This window comes from Echinops telfairi, unplaced genomic scaffold (genome assembly GCF_000313985.2).
Source record: "Echinops telfairi isolate 266 unplaced genomic scaffold, ASM31398v2 ScPeMD7_7469;HRSCAF=8507_1, whole genome shotgun sequence".
NCBI classification, from domain to species: domain Eukaryota; kingdom Metazoa; phylum Chordata; class Mammalia; order Afrosoricida; family Tenrecidae; genus Echinops; species Echinops telfairi.
The window spans coordinates 33,311,082-33,323,542 of NW_022111373.1; the positions used below are offsets into that span (position 1 = coordinate 33,311,082).

Here is a 12,461-nt window from a genome sequence, read left to right on the forward strand (position 1 = left end):
ACACTGGTACAGATAGGAACTGGAAACACAGGGAATCCAAGACAGAAGATCCCTTCAGGACCAGTGGTGTGAGTGGCAATACCAGGAGGGTCGAGGGAGGGTGGGTTAGAAAAGGTGAACCAATTACAAGGATCTACATATAACCTATTCCCTGGGGGATGGACAACCGAAAACTGGGTGAAGGGAGATGTCAGACAGTGTAAGATATGACAAAATAATAATTTATAAATTATCAAGGTTTATGAGGGAGGGGGGAATGGGAAGGGAGGTGGGGAAAAATGAGGAACTGATGCCAGAGGCTTAAGTGGAGAGCAAATGTTTTGCGAATGATTAGGGCAATAAATGTACAAATGTACTTTATACAATTGATGTATGTATGGATTGTGCTAAGAGTTGTATGGGCCCCTAATAAAATGATTTTTAAAAAGCTATGCTATAATAATTGAATAAAATGTTTCATAAATTAGGTCAAGGTAGTTAGTATTATTCTAATAATCCACATTCTTTATCTTTTGTAAAGAATTTTTTCAATCAATAATCGAGAGAAGTGTTGAAATGTATAGCCTTGAAAGTGAATCTCTACTTCTCTCTTTCTGTCATTTATTACACCATCTATTATTAGGTAAAGGAGCCCTGGTAGGATAGGTATCGGGTTGCTAATTACAAGGTTGGTTGTTCAAATCCACTATTCGGTTCCAGAGAGATAAGGCTGCCTGCTCGCATAAAAATTTATTCTCAGAAACATTATATAGGGTCACTATGAGTTAAAATTAATTCCATGGCTGTAGGTTAGTGGGTAGATACCACATCTAGACATTGGCCATTTTATATTATAAGATATCATTTTCTCTCTCTTAAATGTTCCTTGAAGTTTACTCTATCCAATTATAAATTAGCCACCGTAGGTTTCTTATGCTTATAATTAACTGATATATGCTTTTTTAGCCTTTTATTTTCAACTTGCTCATTTTATATTGAAAATATGTATCTTGTAAACAGCATATAGTTGGAGATTATGTTTTGTTTAATCAATGTATAATTTCATTTATATTTAGTGTTGTTGGTAATTGATTGAATTTAAATCTAAGGTATTGTTTATTTTTATGTGTTTAATGTGTTCACTGTTTAATTTGTTTAACTGTTTAATTTGTTCTATATAGTATTTCTGAGAAATTTTTATGAGAGCAGGCAGCCTTATCTCTCTGGAACCACCTGGTGGGTTTGAATAACCCACCTTGTGATTAGCAACCCGATGCCTATTCCACAGCCCTACCAGGGCTCCTTTACCTAATAATAGAAAGAACAATAACTGACAGAAAGAGAGAAGTATAGATTCACTTTCAAGGATATACATTTCAACACTCTTCTCTTGATTATTGATTGAAAAAAATCTTTACAAAGGATAAAGAATGTGGATTATTAGAATAATACTAACTACCTTGACATAATTTATGAAACATTTTGACATAATTTATGAAACATTTAATTTGTCTTTGTCCAGCATTTCTTGCAATTTATTGAATTAGCAAAGTATTTGTGAATAAGATAAAAGAATACCCTATTTTATCACTTCTCATCACCTTAAACATGTACTTCTTTGCTTTGATTTATTAGCTATTGCTTCCAGGATTACAGTATGTACCTTCAAATGCATATTATAAAGCATGTCAGAGCCTTTACAACTTCCCCTTCCTTCCCTGTTCTGTGGGGTATTATTGTTACATAATTTACTTCCACAGCTATAGATACATGTCACTCAACATCCATTAAGGTAACATGTGACTGCATACATGTCCAATATCCCTTAAGTGTTTAGCGTAGTTTATTATTTTTCAAAAGGAAAGCAGCTCTCCTTTTGTTTATTATTTCCTCCTAGTGCTTTCAAAGATCTCAAACCCAGCCTCTTACAGCACTGGGATCCGAGTGAGCACAGGCAGGCGAGGAAAAGGACGTGGCTCTGGATGTGGGCTCTTAGGCTTCATCCAGTGGGCAGACAGTGATGGCCGCAGGGCCCAGATTGTTCTTGCTGTTCAAATGGATGGAACAGTGGGCAGAGCTGAGCACCCTCTACTCCCTCTCCACTCACTTCCTATCTACCTGCTCCCATCCTCTCATTTCACTCATCCCCTTCCTGAAGCCTCCACCTACAGCCAGGGCAGCAGCAACGACCGCGCCAACCAAAAGAACGCTTTCGCCGATTGCAGCACGCTGTGCCCACAGCGTCGAGTCACATAACATCCTATCGCACAGAACACACTTGGAAATTAAGTAACACATATACTTTCTATTTTGCTTGAAATGTTCAGTTATTTTTAAAGATCTTACGGGAATAAACAAATCCATTTAGATGTACCCTCTCTTTCCAATTTTCTTGAGGAGCTGGGCGGACACAATGGCTGCATCAATGCGCTCAGGCATAGGAACAATTTTGTGGGAGGCGCAAGACCGTGCAGTGTTTCATTCTGCTGTGGACAGTGTTGTTGTGGGTTGAAGGCACTCCATGGCACCTAACAGCAACAAGGGGTCTGGATTGTGCTAGTTCCTGTCAAAGTGAGTTGACTTTTGTCCCCGCAGGCCCACCCCCCAAACATTTTATTGGGAGGTCTTACAGATACCATACCATTCTATAGTTCAATCGCCTCAAGCAGTGTTGTACAATGACTACTACAATCAGGTTCAAAACGTTCTCTTCCTTCTTGAACTTCGCCCCCTCTCCCATCGTACCCCCTCCCCGCAGGAACCCTTATTCTACTTGTTCGCTATAGGTTCATCAGCCCTAGGTTTTGTATACTGAACAGCAGCAAAGTATATAACTGAAATTCAGGAGGGCTACTCACAATGACACAATTCATCGGAGTTAAACCCCAATGCGAAAAATAGAACACAAAACGACTGTAAACTACAGCAGACTGTCGACATACTGGAAAATCTCTTTGATACTACCAAACTTAATAAGATCTTTTCAGGTAAGATCTTTTTCTTAGCAGGGTGGCATGGCTTGTGCTCCAGGTTATGGTAGCTAATCCTACATACCTCTGGCCCTGCTCATTTTTGTCTCTCCACACAGGCTTGGCCACCAGGCCAACATCTTATAGCACCAAAGGATGGTACTTCTGTTAGTGCGCTGTCCCTCTGCACTGCCCCTGCTGTCCCTTCTAAAGTCATATCCTAGATATACGTAGCGTGTCTTTTGGCAAAGAGTGCCCCAAAACATCCCCGGTTGGCCTTTCTATTAACCCTTTGCAATGCACACTTCTCTCTAGCACCTACCCTGTGCATTTCAGCCACTTCACTTCTAATGCCTGCCTTTCTAACGAATAAAGGAGTATCCTCTGTTAGTTCATTTGCACAATATGGACCACACATTGTCCCAGGCAGAGAGCAAAGGCAAATGTAATACTCATCTATACTTCCCTTCTCCCTGGAATCCGAATTCTGTTTACTTGCTCATTACCTGGAAAAGTTGCCTCATGCATCATGTGCAAGCTTATATTTGCTGATGGAAGAAGGTGAGTGTACTAGTTACTTCATGACTGCCAGGAGCACACTTCCCATGTTGACCTAACGTCACCATCTTATTGGAATTTGAATCAGGCGCAGTTGTTGCAAAAGAGAAAAGCAATATGTTTAATTTGTATGCATCTATTAAGAGTTCATTAAAAATGTCAACAAAGCTAGTACTGAAGGAGCTTAGCAAATGATAAATCTATCAGGGAAGAATTACGAAATTCCCCTTTGGTATTCCAGACAGCTTTTTAAACATCAACAGCATCTGTTATTGTTTCTGGGGAAGGAAGGAATTTTGAGGCAGGAGATATAATTACAGTATGTCAAAACACTGTGCCCAGGAATTTATCCTGCTGAAGAGATGATCAAATAGACATATTTTAAGACAAAAAACGAACCCATTTTAGATCACGGGCCTTGAGACTAGCCCCACTGCTGTTTCTAAAGGATTCACATGGCAGAGAGCTATAGCAGATGGCGGATGCAGACAAGGAAGAGATTTCCACTCTCCCAGCTGTGACTTAGGCTTGTCACTGGCAATCAACGGCATCTAGCACTTAATATCGGAAAACTGTAAGGATTAAAAATCAGTACGATCTCTCCTTCAGCAAGAGGCTTAGTACAGTCAAGGCTGGTGACTTTTTTTTTTTTAGCAAACAGATGTTTTGTTTGGCCACACAGGGTTTGTTTTTTTAAATGTAGAATGCCTTGCCAACACTTAAAAATTGGGAGATTTCATTAGAAATCCTGATTTCTAGGTTTGTTTGAATCTGGCAACATGCATTCTTTGTTTTGCCCGGTGGTGAGAGTTGAGTAGTAACTGTGGGTGGCAGAGAGGGCCTATGGCCCCTGGCTGGCTTCTTTCTACACCTCCTCCCAGCTCCGGTTGGCATATACTCATACATGTGCCTCCTCTGCATGAATGAACACTCAGGAAGTGGGCGTAGCTGAAAATCAAAGCAGAGAAATGGCTAAAGGCCCATTTCCAGAGATGTAAGTACCATTATTAGTTCCTAGAACCTATTCCATTACCCTGCTTAAAAATTCAGTTCGCTGGTTAGCAATCTATGACGAGTACCTGATTTTGATATATGGATTTTAGCAGGCATCATTATGCTAAGACCACTAAAGAGAGAGAGACAGAGAGAGAGAGAGAGAGAGAGAGAGAGAGAGAGAGAGAGAGAAAAGCTGATAGTAATTTAACAATGATGTCCCATGCTCTGAAGAATGCACCTTGATCGAGGACATGCTAAAAGAGAAAGATTACACATTCTGATCCTAATGAAAATGGTAATAAATGGATGCACAGAGTGATTTCCAGGTTAAAAATTCATTTCATTCTCTCTATAATTTCCATCCCTATCTCCTGTGGGCTTTTAATAAGGGTCCAGAACCCGAGTCTCACTCACTTCCCTGCAGTTCTCATTCCCTCTACTATAGGGGTGATCTTTCTAGAAAAGATAGTGTCTTACCCTGAGCTGACTATCCCCATAATGATAACAATGGAATTTCTTTAGCATGGTTGAGACACCATTTACCATCTGGCCTTTTCTTCTTCTTCTTTTTTTTTATCATTTAGGGAGAATGTTTATTAGGTTTTAATGGGACAGGCACATCATCCAGCATGATATGAAAACAGCATCCGAGGGGTTATTGAGGTATAAGGCTCTAAAAAGGGAAAGGGAAGGCAAAGGAAACTGTCACAAAAACATGCTTGGTAGCAGATCAATACGTCACAGTTACAAGACGGACCACAGAAGCAGAAACAGGACCATGAATGGGGCATGCACACTGCTAAATAGAAGGGCTTACGAGATTGGTCCAGGGCCTCCAACCAAGGCAGTCAGGGTGAGACGGCTAGGGCATGAGTCATGACTATGTGCTCGTTGTCTCTTCAGTTGCAGCTCCTCTGGCCTCCCTGTTTTGTATATAGAACGACCAAATCTTCTACATTTTGGAGCATGCTGCTTCTCCATGGGTTGCAACTGATTAATACATTCTATATATTTCTTCATTTAATTCAGAACAAAGAGCACTTATGTAATACTTCCCTTCCTTGGCACATATATCCCATTCCACTGTTCATTCAATTGAAGCTACCCTGGTCCACCTCTGAACCCAAGATCTACTTGGCTATTGTTCACATATGGGCCTACCCGGACCACAGTTCGCAAATGGCCTTCTCATAGATTGGTTTGGCCCTTGACAGACAGATTGTTTAGGGAGCCCTGGTGGCACCAAGGTTAAGCACTCAACTGATACCCAAAGGGATGGCAGTTCGAATGTGCCCAGCCTCAACAGGAGAAACTCAGGTGGTCTGCTCCTGTAAAGATTACAACATATAAAACCCACGCGGCAACTACATTCTGTCACGTTGGATCTCTAGAGGTCAAAAATTATTTGAATTTAGTTAAAAATAACAATACAACGCTTAAGCCTTTTTGTATTCTGATTAGATGTCAGAATCAAAAACCAGGGATGTTTCAAATTTTAAGAAAACCAAACATTCCTGGGTGACCACTCCCACGCAAAGCTGGCCGAGGTGACCCCATTGAGGTAGACCTGGGTCCTCTAGTTTGTCAAGGAAGTCACTCATTCGTGAAGTTTCATAGAATCTCATGTTACCCATTTTCAAAATGGGCCTGATCCTCTGTAACCCTTTGAGTTAATACCTCCTGGTGACTCTGTAAGCGTCTTGAAGTCATAGAGTGTCTTGTTGGTCTGTGTGTTGCTGGTGCCAACTGCAACGACCCTGGCACCTAAAGGTGGAGTTCAAGTATTTTATGAGACCAGGACTAAAGGGTGCCTGGTTACATCTACTACTGACCATTCGACAGACTGTGAGAAAAAATGCAGCGTAAAACTCAAAATCCTTTTTCAAAAAGCCCGACTTACTGGGCCGGTTGACACCAGAAAGGTCCCTGAGACTGCCGTCCTGTACACACGCTTTACCTCTGAACTAAAGCCACTCTAAACGGCCATTGTTCAGCTGAGTCACAGATTGGCTCCTGAAAGAAAAAGACGCTCTCCATTTAAAAAAATGACCGGAGATTAAACTGTCAACAGCTGAACTCTAAAAGTGGAGTGGGGCTGGGGAGGCAGAGATTAATGAAAACTGAATAATCAGAACAGAAACAGGGAGGCTAGAGACAGTTTTTCGACAATGTAACCAATGTCACTGAGCAAAATACGTAAAAATTCTTAAAGGAAACCTAATGTGTTATGTAAATGTTCACAAAAAATAGCATCAAATGTTATTTTTTAAAAGAAATATTTTATGACTAAATTCAATGCATAATATAATGACCATACTAATGCATACAAAAAGGCACGATTCATGATTCACATTTGAGAAGTTAATTATTTGGCTCATACAGCAATAATTGAAAAGAAAGGGTTGATATTAAAGCTAAGTTTCTTCTTTGTCTCAGGATTTTTCATTCATATCCACTGACTGCTGGCCATTCGCTACATCGCTGATAGTCCCACAGTTCCAGAATCTATTGCACATCCCCTTGCATTATCACTACTTTTATGCATGTCTCTCCTCCAGGTGACTGAGAAAAAGGACCTGTGGGCATCAGTGCTTCTCATGCTGTCCACGCACAACAAATACCTGTGGAGTTCAAATGGATTGAAACAAAACCTCTCCATTCTTTGCCACATCTCCTGTCACAAGCCTTCATTTCCATACTCAGGCCAGGGGAAAACAAGGAAAGACACCCCTGCTCCAAGTTTCTCCTCATTTTCTTCTCCTTCGTTTTACGCTTTCTCTGCTTTCCTTTTTCAGCCAAGGTTTCTTTTCCCTTCCCTTACTCTTTCTTATTTTTCTTTTCTTTTAAGTATTTTCCTCATAACTATTCGTTTTCCTGTTTTTTGCTTCTCCATTTCCCCTCTCTAGTTCTGCTTCCTGCATTTCTCTATTTTTTCTCTTTTATTTAAATTTACACCTGTTTTCACATTTCTTTTCTTTTTTCTTATTAATTTAGAAAATCTTACTGTTTTTCTGCATCCTTTCCATTCACTGTTTTCTTTTCATTTTAATTATTTTAGTTTTTGGTTGTTGCTTACTTGGGCTTTTTTCCTTCTTAATTTTTGTTTTTCTTGTCCCACCTGACTGGCGATAGCAACCATGCTCACAAAATCCAAGGGCAACATCATCACAATGTCTCAAATACAACCAACATTCTCAGATCCCAGGAAGAAACAAGATAGAACTTCTCAAACAAGTAGCCAATTTCCAGAGCCAGAAACCTTTCTCAGGAAGAGAAGACAATAGAACTACTTGGCAAGGAATTCAAAGGAATGAAACTTAATCACTTTCAACCATTGGGAGAAAGGTTGATGCAGCTGCAGAAGAAATGATGATAACACAGAAAACAACTTCATAAGACTCCAGGAAAGCACTACAAGAACAAAATCATAAATAAATTAAAAATGAAAACCCATATAAAAATAACAAATAGAACTTGAGCAGATTAATATTAAGATTTCAGAAATATATAACAAAGAGGAAATTGGTAGAACTGAATCAACAGAAGGCCAAATTAGTGACCCACGAGAGCAGAATTGGATAGTGCCTGACTAACATTACTGAACATTTTGATCTCAGTTTCTATAGAAGAATTTTGATGGAAAGGGGTGAAATGCAGTAGAATTTCAAATACTTATAGAATCTGGACTTCCTGGTGCCATGGAGACTGGAAGAACCCCTGAAACTATTTCTCTGACATAATATTTAAATCTTAAGACCAACCAAGTTCCCTAGTCTTTGTAAACATAGCAATTGGGAGCATGGTGCCCGACCAGGCAGTGTTGCCTTCCGTTGTGCACCGGGTAACGGAGCCAGACCCAACTGGACGGCACGGCCAGCAACAACAGGCCAGTGAAACTCGAATGAACTTTAGCTTGGCTAGTAAAGACCGTCTGCTTGCAGCGCTGCGCTCTTTCGAGATCCAAGTATATGGGATACAATTAGCAACAGCAACTTGAAATGTTCGACAGGAAGCATGGGGGACAGAGAGTTTATGTTATGGCCGAGGAACATCACATTAAAGGTGAGTGAGAATGGCTGCACAACTCACAGGAGGTAATTAATGTCCCTGAATTTTACATGTAAAATGTGTTGAATTAGTTTATGCTCTGCTCTGTTCTCAACAACATCAAAAGTAAATTTAAAAATTTAAAGATGCAGCCAGGCTCCCACTAAACAGTTTCCCATCTTTATCAACAGTATCTGACATGAAAAAAAACAATAAAATCATGATACTTCTTATCTATTTAGGATTTAATTGGTTGCTGACATTATCATCATATTTACTCTTCCCATATTTGTATTTGCATCCACCAGACCACAGCTAATGATCTCTTTGTTAATGGCATTATCTCTCTATCTCATTAGTGTCAGATGATTTGTTCCATTAGCAACAGTCCATCACTATTTAACAGTCAATCCTACAATTAGAAGTGACAATTCTCTTCTGCACAATGTTGTACAAGTTCACTTGCTCTCTGGACAACCGCTGATCTTGGCATTTCCAAGTGAAACCAAATTCACTTACATCGAGTCCATTTTGATTCATAGCAGTCCTACAGGATAGGATGCGCCTGTTCCTGTGGGTTTATGAGACCGTAAATCTTTACAGGAGTTGAACACCACGTCTTTCTCCTGAGGCGCAGCTGGTGGTTTTGAACTGCAGACTTTGAGGTTAGCAACCCAACTCATAACCCACTATGCCACCAGGTAGCTATTCCACCGACCCCCTGAAGTATACTGTCTTCTCTTTCCACCTCAGGTAACTAAGCACAAACAAGAATAAAAACTATTTTGCAGGAAATGCCTAGGCAGTCGGTCCTAACAAAGCCTCATGTTGTATAAACAGCAGTACATAAGCCTCGCTTCACTTGTCTCTGAAAAGAACCACATTTGGGAGTTTACTATTCTGACAACTTCAGGGCCTAGCACAGGGCTACCTCTTTACCCTTGTGGATCATGAAGAATTCTGAACCCAGTTGGCCATCCACTACACAAAATTTAAATCCAAATATGGAAAGCCTGATAACTTTTAGGAGCTATTTCTTAGTAGTCTATTTCAGTCATCTATTATTAAAGCACTGCTTCCTAATACATTTACTGAATTAAGTAATACACTTACATAAGACAGACATTGGTATTATAATTATCTTCTTGACATAAATGAAAAGCAGCTCTTGACAGTGCTTCCATTTCCTGTGCCTGTGGCATAAATTCGCCTTTCTCTCTTAGTGAACTATCTTCCTGCACTCTATTTCAAAGACTTTTCAGTATTTTATATAGATTTTTTTCACACTTTATTTTAGGATTCCAGATTCTGGATTTATTTGAAAACAATTTGTAATCTCTACACTCAGGACATACAGGAACCCTTTTACAAAATGTCAGAATTTCAATATAGTAACATCAGAGCATCAAACCAAACAGCAGAGCCTGGGAGTGCCACAGGTCACAAACCTATAAGCTGGCCCTGACAAGACGCTGGCCTCCTCGATCCTCAGTCTGCTTATCTACCAAAGTGCCCTGAACCCAAACCAAACTTACTGCCCGAAAGCCAAGTCGGACTCGTAACAACCCTATGGACGGCGTAGAACTGCCCCTGTGGGTTTCCTAGGTGGGGACACTTCATGGGGGCAGAAAATCTGCTCTTCCTTAAACAGGGAGCCTGGAAATTTTGAACTGTTGACTTTGCAGTTGACAACCCACAGCAGGACATACCAGTGCCGTACTCACCTCGTAAAAGGCTTGTTAGGTTGGCATTAGAAATGTTCGGATTAGTTGAAAGCTCTAAAGCACTTTCCAAATATAAAGTTCTCTTACAATTATTGGCTAATGTGCTTCATTCCCCCCCATTTATTTAATAATTATTATTAAATACTGTATATAGGTCATGCCGGAAGCAAACTGGCATTGCTTTTGGTTGTCATTATAAGGTGGCATTGACCCAGTTCCGACTCACAGCAAACTTTTGTACAATAGTATGGTGGACATCACACTACGCTACCAGGTTCCTAATCCCTAGTAAGCCAAACCCCCAAACTCTGCCACAACTGACAGCAACCCTATAGGAAAGGGTAGAGCCGCCCCTGCACATTGCCAAGACTGCAATTCTTTACCGAAGTAGGAAACCTCAGCTTTCTGCCATGGAGAAGCTGGTCGTTTCAAACTGTTGACCTTGTGGTTAGCCACCCAAACCTGTCACCAGGGCTCCTAATCCCTAGGAAAGTAACTATGAAATGTTAACATTCCTTTCTTGGCACAGCCAGTTCCAGCCACAGCCTGTCCCCAGTTGGACAAGCCTCCTGCCCGCACTAGATTCCAGGCAGATGTCTCCTGGCACTTTATCTTATCAGATGCAGAAGAGGCACTATGCATTCCTTGTTGCTGATTGCAGTGTTTATGTAGCAAAAAGCCTGAGGTCTCCTGAATTCTGAGCTCTAGTGTCTTTTCAGCAGGATTTCCTGGCTTGTGGCAAGCGGCTTCTTAATGTTCTTTAGCAACATTCCTGATTTTTGCTTTTGGGTCAAAAGAAAGAACAGCTTAAACCAGCTTGATTCTCAAAACCAGTCAGAGCCCAATTACAAAAATGACTAAATTTGCAGCGTGGAGGTAAAATGTCATCACATTTTGTTCTAGTCTTGCTCTCATCCTGCCTTCCAGGGGCCATTTAAATAGCTATGAAATGGATTAGAATGTTTCTATTCCTGTCTCTGAAAATGCAATATTAATTAAAATTAGAAATGCCTTTTGCTCAGCATTATATCAATGCTAGTAAGGCACTGAGACTCTTTAGGCTCTTATCCCCTTTTTCTGTATAATAATATAATCATAATGTAACATAAGAAAACCATGTTTTAAGCAAATCGCCGAGTTGTCATGCTATTATCTCTGTGTGGTGGAGGCTGCTCTGTGCATTTTCACACACTCGCCCCAGCATCCAGTTCAAAGTGAAGGGCCTAGTCTTCAGAGCTGGAGGAAGATCAATCCCTCATCATGTATCAGAAGCCACCTTGGTGTCCCAATTTTCAAAGAATACAGAGGTTACAACACAAAATGTGTTTCAAAATGATAGATTGAGCCTCCTGGGCAAAAGTCTGTGGGGTGGGACCAAAAGGACAGTTAAATGGGACAGCCTTGATCGCCAAGTACCCTGAACCGATACCCTGGGTACTGATCACAGAAAGGACTGAACTGACTCTCTCATCCTCCCTAGGAGACAGGGGCCCTCTCCTGCTCAATTCTGACGGAGTAGCAAAGCCCACAGGAAATCAGAAAAAGTGGATTCATGGCTCAGGTCACATGCCTGGTCAGTGATTCAATTGGTAGTGATTAGAAATTCTTGGGGGGAAATGTCAATTTCCATCTCCTTATTGGTAATGTTTGCTTAGCGTCACGAAATCATTTGAGCTGACCTCAGAGGCAATTGTTTAATGGTTCAAATGTAGTAGATGCAGTGGATTCTGTTTCCTGCATTTATTAGGGCCAGCATCACGTTATTACCTAATGAGTCCAACAAAATGGTAAGCACTTTTCTGCCGCCCTCTTTCATTTTTATCATAGACAGCTGACCCGCTTCCTTAAGAAAACAGGACGCTGGGCTACTGAAACAGACAGAAGGATTGGGGCGACAGATTGCCACCTTTGGGGATCCTTCAAGTGGCGGTGGGAATAATCGAGCAGGAGAAGCTACCACCAGCTTCAGACTAGAAAAACCTGGGAGATATTGTCTACACGCGGCTAAATAGAAAATCCACTCCTCCCCACCCCCCATAACTATTGATTTCCTCCTCGGTGCCTTGGGAAGGAATGCAGGTGGCTCTGGGCCTTAAGGTTGGGCTGCTACCTCCGGAACCATTTGGCAGGAGAAAGACCAGGCGGTCTGCTTCTGTAAACACTTACAGTTCCCAAACCCTTAGGAGTC

The 12,461-nt window shown here is 41.0% G+C and overlaps 1 protein-coding gene across 1 annotated transcript in view; it reads right to left on the reverse strand.

The window, feature by feature from the left end:
- CAMK4 (calcium/calmodulin dependent protein kinase IV) overlaps nucleotides 1–12,461 on the reverse strand; it is a gene marked incomplete at its 5' end in the record, with an annotated part of 309,547 nt that overhangs the window by 185,734 nt on the left and 111,352 nt on the right. The gene's annotated exons all lie outside the window — the stretch shown is intronic.